The sequence below is a fragment of the Strix uralensis genome, chromosome 11, assembly GCF_047716275.1.
Source record: "Strix uralensis isolate ZFMK-TIS-50842 chromosome 11, bStrUra1, whole genome shotgun sequence".
Lineage (NCBI taxonomy): Eukaryota > Metazoa > Chordata > Aves > Strigiformes > Strigidae > Strix > Strix uralensis.
In genome coordinates, this window is record NC_133982.1 from 1,642,507 (window position 1) to 1,650,212 (window position 7,706).

At 48.9% G+C, this 7,706-nt stretch overlaps 1 long non-coding RNA gene across 1 annotated transcript; it reads right to left on the reverse strand.

Annotated features, from left to right (window-relative positions):
* Positions 1-2,529: 2,529 nt before the first annotated feature.
* LOC141948257 (uncharacterized) lies at positions 2,530-5,366 on the reverse strand. The gene is made up of 3 exons (XR_012630405.1): positions 5,191-5,366; positions 3,702-4,413; positions 2,530-3,156 (listed from the first exon to the last, which is right to left on the reverse strand). It is a non-coding gene; the product is annotated as an uncharacterized LOC141948257 (long non-coding RNA).
* Positions 5,367-7,706: the final 2,340 nt, after the last annotated feature.

A 7,706-nucleotide genomic window follows, 5' to 3' on the forward strand; every position in this document is an offset into this window, starting at 1 on the left:
CAACTCTAAGGTGGGTGGCTGTGGCGTGGGTGGGGGCACCCACGGGTGCTCCTGGATGGCTGTAATGGGGTTTCTTTTTCTTCCCTCCACCCCCCCAAAAAAATAAATTTAAAAAATCTCCGCAGTTTGGCTTCAAGAAACGGAAGGGCCACAGGACGGCGCGGCCCTGGGAGCACCGATCAGAGATCGTCAATGATAAAGACAAATAAAACTCTTTCCCTGTGACTTAGGGCATCCGCGTCCCTGTAGCTACATCCCACCCCACTTCTGGAAATATTTTTGTCTTTCGAAACCGTAATTGAAACTATGTTCATGACATGCCCCGAAGACTGGTATATCAAAACAAAGCAAGGTATGTTAAAGAGGAAACAAACACAAAAATATTTTAAAAAGCTGAAAATTCTGTTTATAAATATTCTTTGCTTTGCTTCTTTCCTCATTTCTTCTTTGTTTCATTTTTACTGACACTTTCTAAACATTTCCATCCTACTCAGGCCTGCAGCATAAAGGACAGATATTTCCATGTCTTGCAGAGTGATAAATCAAATCGACTTGTAACGGAATGGGCTTCGCTCTGCTTTGGCCTTTACTATCCCGTGCACCCACCCCCGTGAATGGCAGCTGGCTTCAGCCCCTGCTCCTCCTCCTGTCGGGATTCTAAACCAGCACCTCATACAAAGTCCACCTCAGTTTCCCTTGACGTTTCAATTCTCTATTCTTCCAGTGATCAAAAATGTCCATAAATTTCCATCCGTCAGCGAGTCCTTTCTTGTCGTTGGTTCTGCTCCTGATCACACGCTCTGTTGGGCCGTTCCAGGCCCATCGAGTCACCCCTCTTCAAACCACCCTCTTGCTTCCTCTGATTTCCACAACCTTCTCTCCATGTTCCATTTCACATTTCTAATTTCTGAGACGTTGATCTTATAACCTTGAAGAATATTAAAACTAGACGCTTTATCACCCATTTCTTATGTCTGTATCAGTTAAAATATTATATTAAATATAATATAAATTGTATTTAGATATACATATATAATCTATAATATAGATAATATATACATATATACTATATATCAAATTTAATGATATCTAATAAAAATTATATTAATTATAAATATAATAAAAAATTAAATTAAAGGTTTCGATTCATCTGTCTTTATCCACGGATTAACTGGGCTGGGTTTTTGGCCAACCATATGACGAATGAGCAGCACAGCGTGGTTTTACGTCTTCAGACTATTTGAACACCTGCATCCTTACGATAGTTTACTGATTTCTAATCTCCTATTCTAATGACCATTGAATTCTTATTTCTACGATCTCATTTATTTGTAAGTAATCATTAAAAAAGAGATTTTCATCTATTTCTTAACAGTCAAGGAGCTCTACTCCAACCTCAACGTCATCCGGGGCTCCGGAGGTGGGTGGCCTTGGGGACAACCCTGTGCGGTGACGGCGTGGGTTTGGGCCGTTGCGGGTGACAACGGTCCCATCCGGTGCCTCCCCTCCCGTGGGATCCACAGTGACGTGTGGGAACATCCTCTGCCCGCTGCTCTTCGGCTGGTGGCTCTCGCTCCTCCACGTCCTCGCGGCTGCCGTGATGTTTGTCACCATTGTGGGGGCTCCTTATGATGAGTCCTGGATTTGGGACCCCCAGGAAGGGCTGGGTGAGCCCAAAATGGCTCTGATGGGTGCTGGGGTCTCCCGGGTCTCTGCAGGGTGGCCCTGGAGGGGACACGTGTGTCCCCAGCAGAGCTGATGCTCGTGTCCCCGCAGGGCGGCTCTGCTGGGACCTGGCCGGGTATTTCCTCCGGCCCTTTGGCAAAGGGATCCAGAAAGTGGCGGGAACGGCGCGCTCCGAATGGGGACCCTCTGGGGGATGAACCGAGGGGTCCCGTGCCGCACCCTGACCCCCTTATAAATAATAACAACTTCCGAGGTTGTGAAAGCCTTTCAGGAAGGAAAGTTTTGTAGCAGGCCCACAGTAACCTTCTGCTGAGGGCCAGCAGGTGTCAGCAGAAAACACAGAATTAACTAAGGTCTTACTGGAGCACAGCAGACATGACAGATAATCAAAAGGCCACTGCAGGAGTGTTACTGATTTGTTATTAATTTGAGCTGATTTTAATGATTTTTGGTGATTTGGATTTAAATAAGTAATGATTTAGAGTAACCATAGAACCAGTTATGCTGCTACAAACTCCTGTGTAAAGTCCCAGGCTAAGGCCACGTAGACTAGTGATAATCATTAACCAGATTTCTAGTCAAAGAATAAGACTCGTGATGATGCCATCGTTAGACTGTGCGGTCAGGACGATTTATCGCCCTGTAGACCAGGTATTTTAGAAGTTGCATTGTGAAAGGGCCTCGAAGCATGTTAAAATCGCAATGTGAGCCAAAATCCTTGAGTCAGGGGCATTGGAGGGTCTTTCTTTTGAGTCAGCAGTCCGTGGTGGTCACAAAAGCAGCCCCCTGACTCGTTTCAGGACTCGGGTGCACGTGACCGGAAAGAGGTGGGAATATGAAAATGAGTTATGGGAATTATCACGTTTGTGTATGAGAACTTGATTAATCTGTCTGACTGTATCCTCTATAATCAGCACGCGACACGAGTTAGGTGTGCGTTGTTGGTGAGACGACTCCCCTGCGCACCCGGCCGTTAGTAAAGGAGTGTCTGCTCATCTACATCCCATCGGTGTCGCTAAGTTCTTTTATCCCGTTTTGGTGAAACTTTCACGCACCCTTTCAGTTTAAAGCTTCTTTCCATGTTGCCCAGCCTGTTAGCAAAGGTAGTTTTGTCCCACTTCATCAGGTGAATCCCATCTCTTCCCCAGGGAGGGTCTCAAGGTCATAGAGACCCACTGCTAACACCAGTGGCACAATCGTCTACCTGCAGGGTCTGTTCCCTTTGCCACCCACCAGCAGGACTGAGAAGAAGATCACCTGCATCCGAATGCCTTTGAACATCGTGTCCAGAGTCATGTCGTCATGCCTGACACTTTCCAGGTGTCCTGGGGCAGGATCAGTGGTGCTCGTGTGGAAGAGCAACTGGGGAAACATTTCAAGGGCTGGACAAGCTTCAGCAGCCTCTCAGCACTGCACCCTTGGGTGAAGGAGAGCTGACAGGGCTCCTGGAACCTGCTGGAGGAGCAAAGGCTGCACCGAGGGAGAGACATCAGTAAAGGAGGGGAGATGCTGGGGGAGAGAGAGGTGGGGTAGCGTGTTGGTGTCTATACTCTGGTGAGAAACTGTGGGAGAGAGGCAAGTCGACATCGGCCTGTCAGCCCTGCACAGCCCCTGAGAAGCAGCAAGGCTTTGATGAGAAACAGGCCTGGGGAGAAATGTCAGAAACTGCCGAGTTGTGCCGAGGTGGCAGAGGAAAAACAACGGCCAGCTGCAACACTGAGCTGTGGGAAAGTGCTGAGCTGTGAGAAGTTACCGCCGCGTGAACGAGAGGGTGATTGGTCTGCACAGCGCGTGTTAGAGGGGTCTGATGCTGATAGGAGAAAAGGCTGATAGCTGTCTAATTGCTGATTTGCTAATGATGAAGTAAGAGCTTTAACAAGAGCATAAGCATGTACTACTGTAATAGTAAAGGGTCTTTCCTTCTGCACTTCATGGAGAGTCTGTGCCTCAATTGCCACAAGGCTCTGCACGGGAACCTCTCCTGCCCAGCCATGGGACGTGCCACCAAGACTCACCCAAAAGTGGCAACGCAGGAGCCAGTGGGCCAGACAAAGATGAGGGAGGTCCTTTCCTCATCACTGCCTTCCCCCTCTTCTTCTGTCAGGAAGATGCAGGAGCAGGGCTTCTCCATAATGGAAAGAGCTGAGGCCAAAGGTAAACAGCACAGGCTGTGCTCCTCGTGGAACAGCATGCAGTCCCACAGGATCAGAAAAAAATGAACAAAGTAAGGTTGCCTACATTCAGTTGCCTTTCCACACTGCCCCGCTACTAGCCAAAATCAGAGATAGGTAATTCTACTCAGCACACTCTCAAGAGTTTCATTATTTCTTAGCAGTTCTATGGGAGAAAGTGCCTGGCGTACCCTGTTTATTAATGCCATTCAGAAAGCAAAGTCTAGATGCAAACTATAAGCAACATCATAGGTTTGTTACTTTTGGCTTCTCTCCATCCAAGAAGAAGCGTCTTTCCAGCACCAGCCTCATGAGATTCTCATGTGCTGAAGTTTGCCTCATGGGCACACTGGGAAATGCTCAAAAGAACCTTGAAGTCCCTTACTGCAATTCTTTAAGGGGGCAGGCAGGGTGTTTAAGCTTCTCACATAGCAGGTGCACTCCAGCATCTCCCAGGGCATTGGTGCCCAGCCTCAACTCCAGCAGGGTCTGGTTGGTGCTGAGCACAGTGGCCAGATCACCACGGCAGGCAGTTGTGAGACTGCAAGCCCACAACCTGCAGGAAAGAAGCACAGAGAGGGCCCTGAGTTTCAGCCCATGTCTGCTTTGATAACCCCAACCACCAGCCCCTCTCCTGGCCAAGCAACAGTGAGAATGGCCAGAAACCCTGCACAGAAATGACCAATGACAGACCACAGTCTATTCCCTGCCCTAGAAATCTGATCTGATTTCCAGTCTTTTCTGTCTTGGGTCTTGCCTATGAACCCTCTAAAGAGAAGATAAAACCAGTAGGAAATTCTGGTCACAGGGATCTTCTGAGAGCATGAGCCATGTGACACTGCCTGCTGGTGTTTCCATTCATGTCAGCAGAGGCACAGGGCTGGATTCCAATGCCTGAGAAGCAGTGTCCAGTGCTGTGTGCCTCGGGGTTACCCAGATACCCTGGTGGCGTTGTCTGAAAAGGATTACACAGGCCTTACACAAAAGCCCTAACCCTCTGAAAGGGTTTACTGGAGTTCCTGGACTGCATATGCAGAGTACCTGACTAGAAAAGGAACTATATGACTCACCACACATCAACACACTACCGTAGCTGCAGTGTGCTAATGCAGACTTTGTGTATAACTAGAGTGAGGGGACTCCAGGTCAACACTGGGAAGGCTACTGGAGAGAATATCCCTGGGTGTAAGCTGGTTGTCCAGAGAGTGTCTATTTAACATAAAGATTCAGAGGAACATTCACCCAACAGGGAGGAAGAGTGTCACCTAGAATGAGGAAGCCTTCCAGGAAGAGCGCTTTTTTTTGCACACAGATAGATGATATGCCTGCTTACCTTCAACACATGCTCCTTTGGGTCTGTCTGTGCGTACTTGAATTAGCAGGTTGCATGCTGCAGAGGAGGGTGCATGGAGGTGAACCTCCTTTACACTTGATTCACACAGTCTTAGCAGGGCATTTGGGAGAATGGGATGAGCAGTGACTGACCATGAAAGAGACACATCACCCATCCCTGCAGCAGCCCTGCTCCAAGGCAATCTCAATTCCTACAAAACAAGAGTATTGACTTAACCCCTCTGGCTGGGGAGGAAAGCCAGAACACAACAAAAGCCAAGTGCTCCTGGTCAGAAAGCTGGGTGACCGACTCCCAACCTTCTTCTATGGGGATTGCCATGCTGAGACCTCAGCTCATGTCTGGGAAGAGCTACGTTCATCTCTCAAAGGGGCCATTTCTGAGGCACTGGTCGATCTGTCTCATGAAACGGGAGATGCTGCTGGAGACACTTCTCAGAATCACCTCTGACAAACAGGGACAGGGTTTGGGCACTCTCAGACATAGAGCAATGCAGGCAGAGACCAGCTCTGCGGTCTGGGCCCAGGACCCCCAGCACACCCTGGCCCCACAGACTAGGGGGTGCTCCTGTCTTGCTGATGGTGGGACAGGGGCTGGGCTCTGGGGCCAGGCTGACCCTTGTCCCATCCCACTCTGCTAGTGCCTGTCCTGCACCTGCTGCTCCCTGGGGAGCCAAGAAAGAGCCATGCCCCCTGGCCCACCTCACACCCTCGAGGCACAAGCATAGAGTGGAGCAGGACATGATCCCACGGCTTCTGCAACCATCAGATCTGTCCCTGGCCAGAGCACTATAAAGCAGTGAGCAAAGTCCTGAAGTGCCTGGCCATGAGGTGCTCACCATGTAGCTCTACAGAACTGGTCCAGCAGGTGATGAGGATCCAAGAGTCTGTTCCAAAAGAGCAGCAAGGTCAGGGAGCTGCAGAAATTTTATGATCCTTGACAAGCAGAGTTTTCCTTTTGACAGGCAACTCTGCATCTGCCCTCCCTATTTCCTTCCCCACTGAGCTCCACCTCCCCCTTGCCTGCAGGACTAAATATCTCAGAGGGGCTGGGCAGGGGACCAGCTGCACCTGGAGCTGGATAAGGTAAACATATTGTCTGTGACGGACCAGTTTGAAAGGATTCACTCCTTCATCCCTGGGAATTGTCTTTGGAAGAGGAGGTGAAATGGCCAAAACAGAAATGTTTAGTGAATGATGGTTTCCCAGACAATATACATGGATGATCCCAGGAGAAAAGTGCTCTGTGCTGAAGAAGAAACGCTGCTCTGATAGCAGGTCCCATGCCCACAGATGCCTCAGTTCACCTCCACACACTGTCCCTCTGCCCTTTCCAGCTTTGTCCTCTCTCCAGCTCCAGTAGAAATCACAAAAAGTCCTCCACTTGCCTGAGGGCCAGAGTTCTCTCTCCTAATTTGCCTTTGCCATTTGCTGCTGAAGGCTAATGATTTCCCCAGGGGGCAGGTAGGATCACCTGCAGCTCCTGCTACTTGTCCTAAACTGGAGCTAGCTGAAGCTCAGTCTTACCTGCCAGCCCTGGGTGGAAATGCACAGGCAACCTGTGTTCTCTGGAACACAACAGCTGCTGAGCCTCAGCTATCAAATAGCAAATGAACAGATGTAACTCCTCCTGAGAGAGAACTCACTACCAACACACGTCCAAATATTTCCCTCCCAGCCCAACTGCTCCTGTCCTCATCAAAGTATTATTGGAGCCCTGTCCTCTTAAATATCTTGACATTTTACCTCTGTGAAGTGCCTTCACCTCACTCTTTTCTCCCAGGTCTTAAAGGTCACTGCACAGGCATGGGTCAGTCCCAGGGTCACAGGCCCATTCCAGAAGCTGCTCTGCTGTTCCTTCATTCTCTTGAGAAATGTTTGGTCCATGGAGGTTGAGAGAAAAGTAAACAAGTTGGCAGTTGTCACTGAGCTCTGATGTTTAGCACCTATAGTATGCACCAGTTTCTGAAGGTCTTGCAAGGAGGCCAGTGCCAAGGTCAAGCTGAATTTCTAGCCTAGCCACCTTTTAGGGCTGGGGCAAAGGCTAGTATTACTCTGCGTAAGTTTTGCTACTCACTAATTATGTTTCCTCATCTGGCATATTATTGGACCTATAGACTGTTTTCCTGTTGGACTAACAGGAGGAGGAGTGGATATATGTGATGTGTTGAAACCTTATGTCTTTCCTTCCATATTCAGAAGGAAAGGTCTTCTGTTAAAACAAATGAATGCCAACAAGAAGCTTGGAAGCAAGTGCCCCTTTGGCAGTACTGCCTACTGCTCAAAGGCATCTTCTACGGGCAGGTGCTTTTATCTGCATCTTGCAGCCCACAAACTTCTGAGTGTGCACCCACCCTACAGATGCAAAAAAGGATCAGCTTTTGCCCTTGTGAGAAAGTGTCATGAAGGAGAAGCTGCCTATGGGATGTGGTACATAACATCCGCACCATGCAAAGACCCTGCTGCAGAGTTCCTGGGGCTCTACTGACAAAGCAGGGA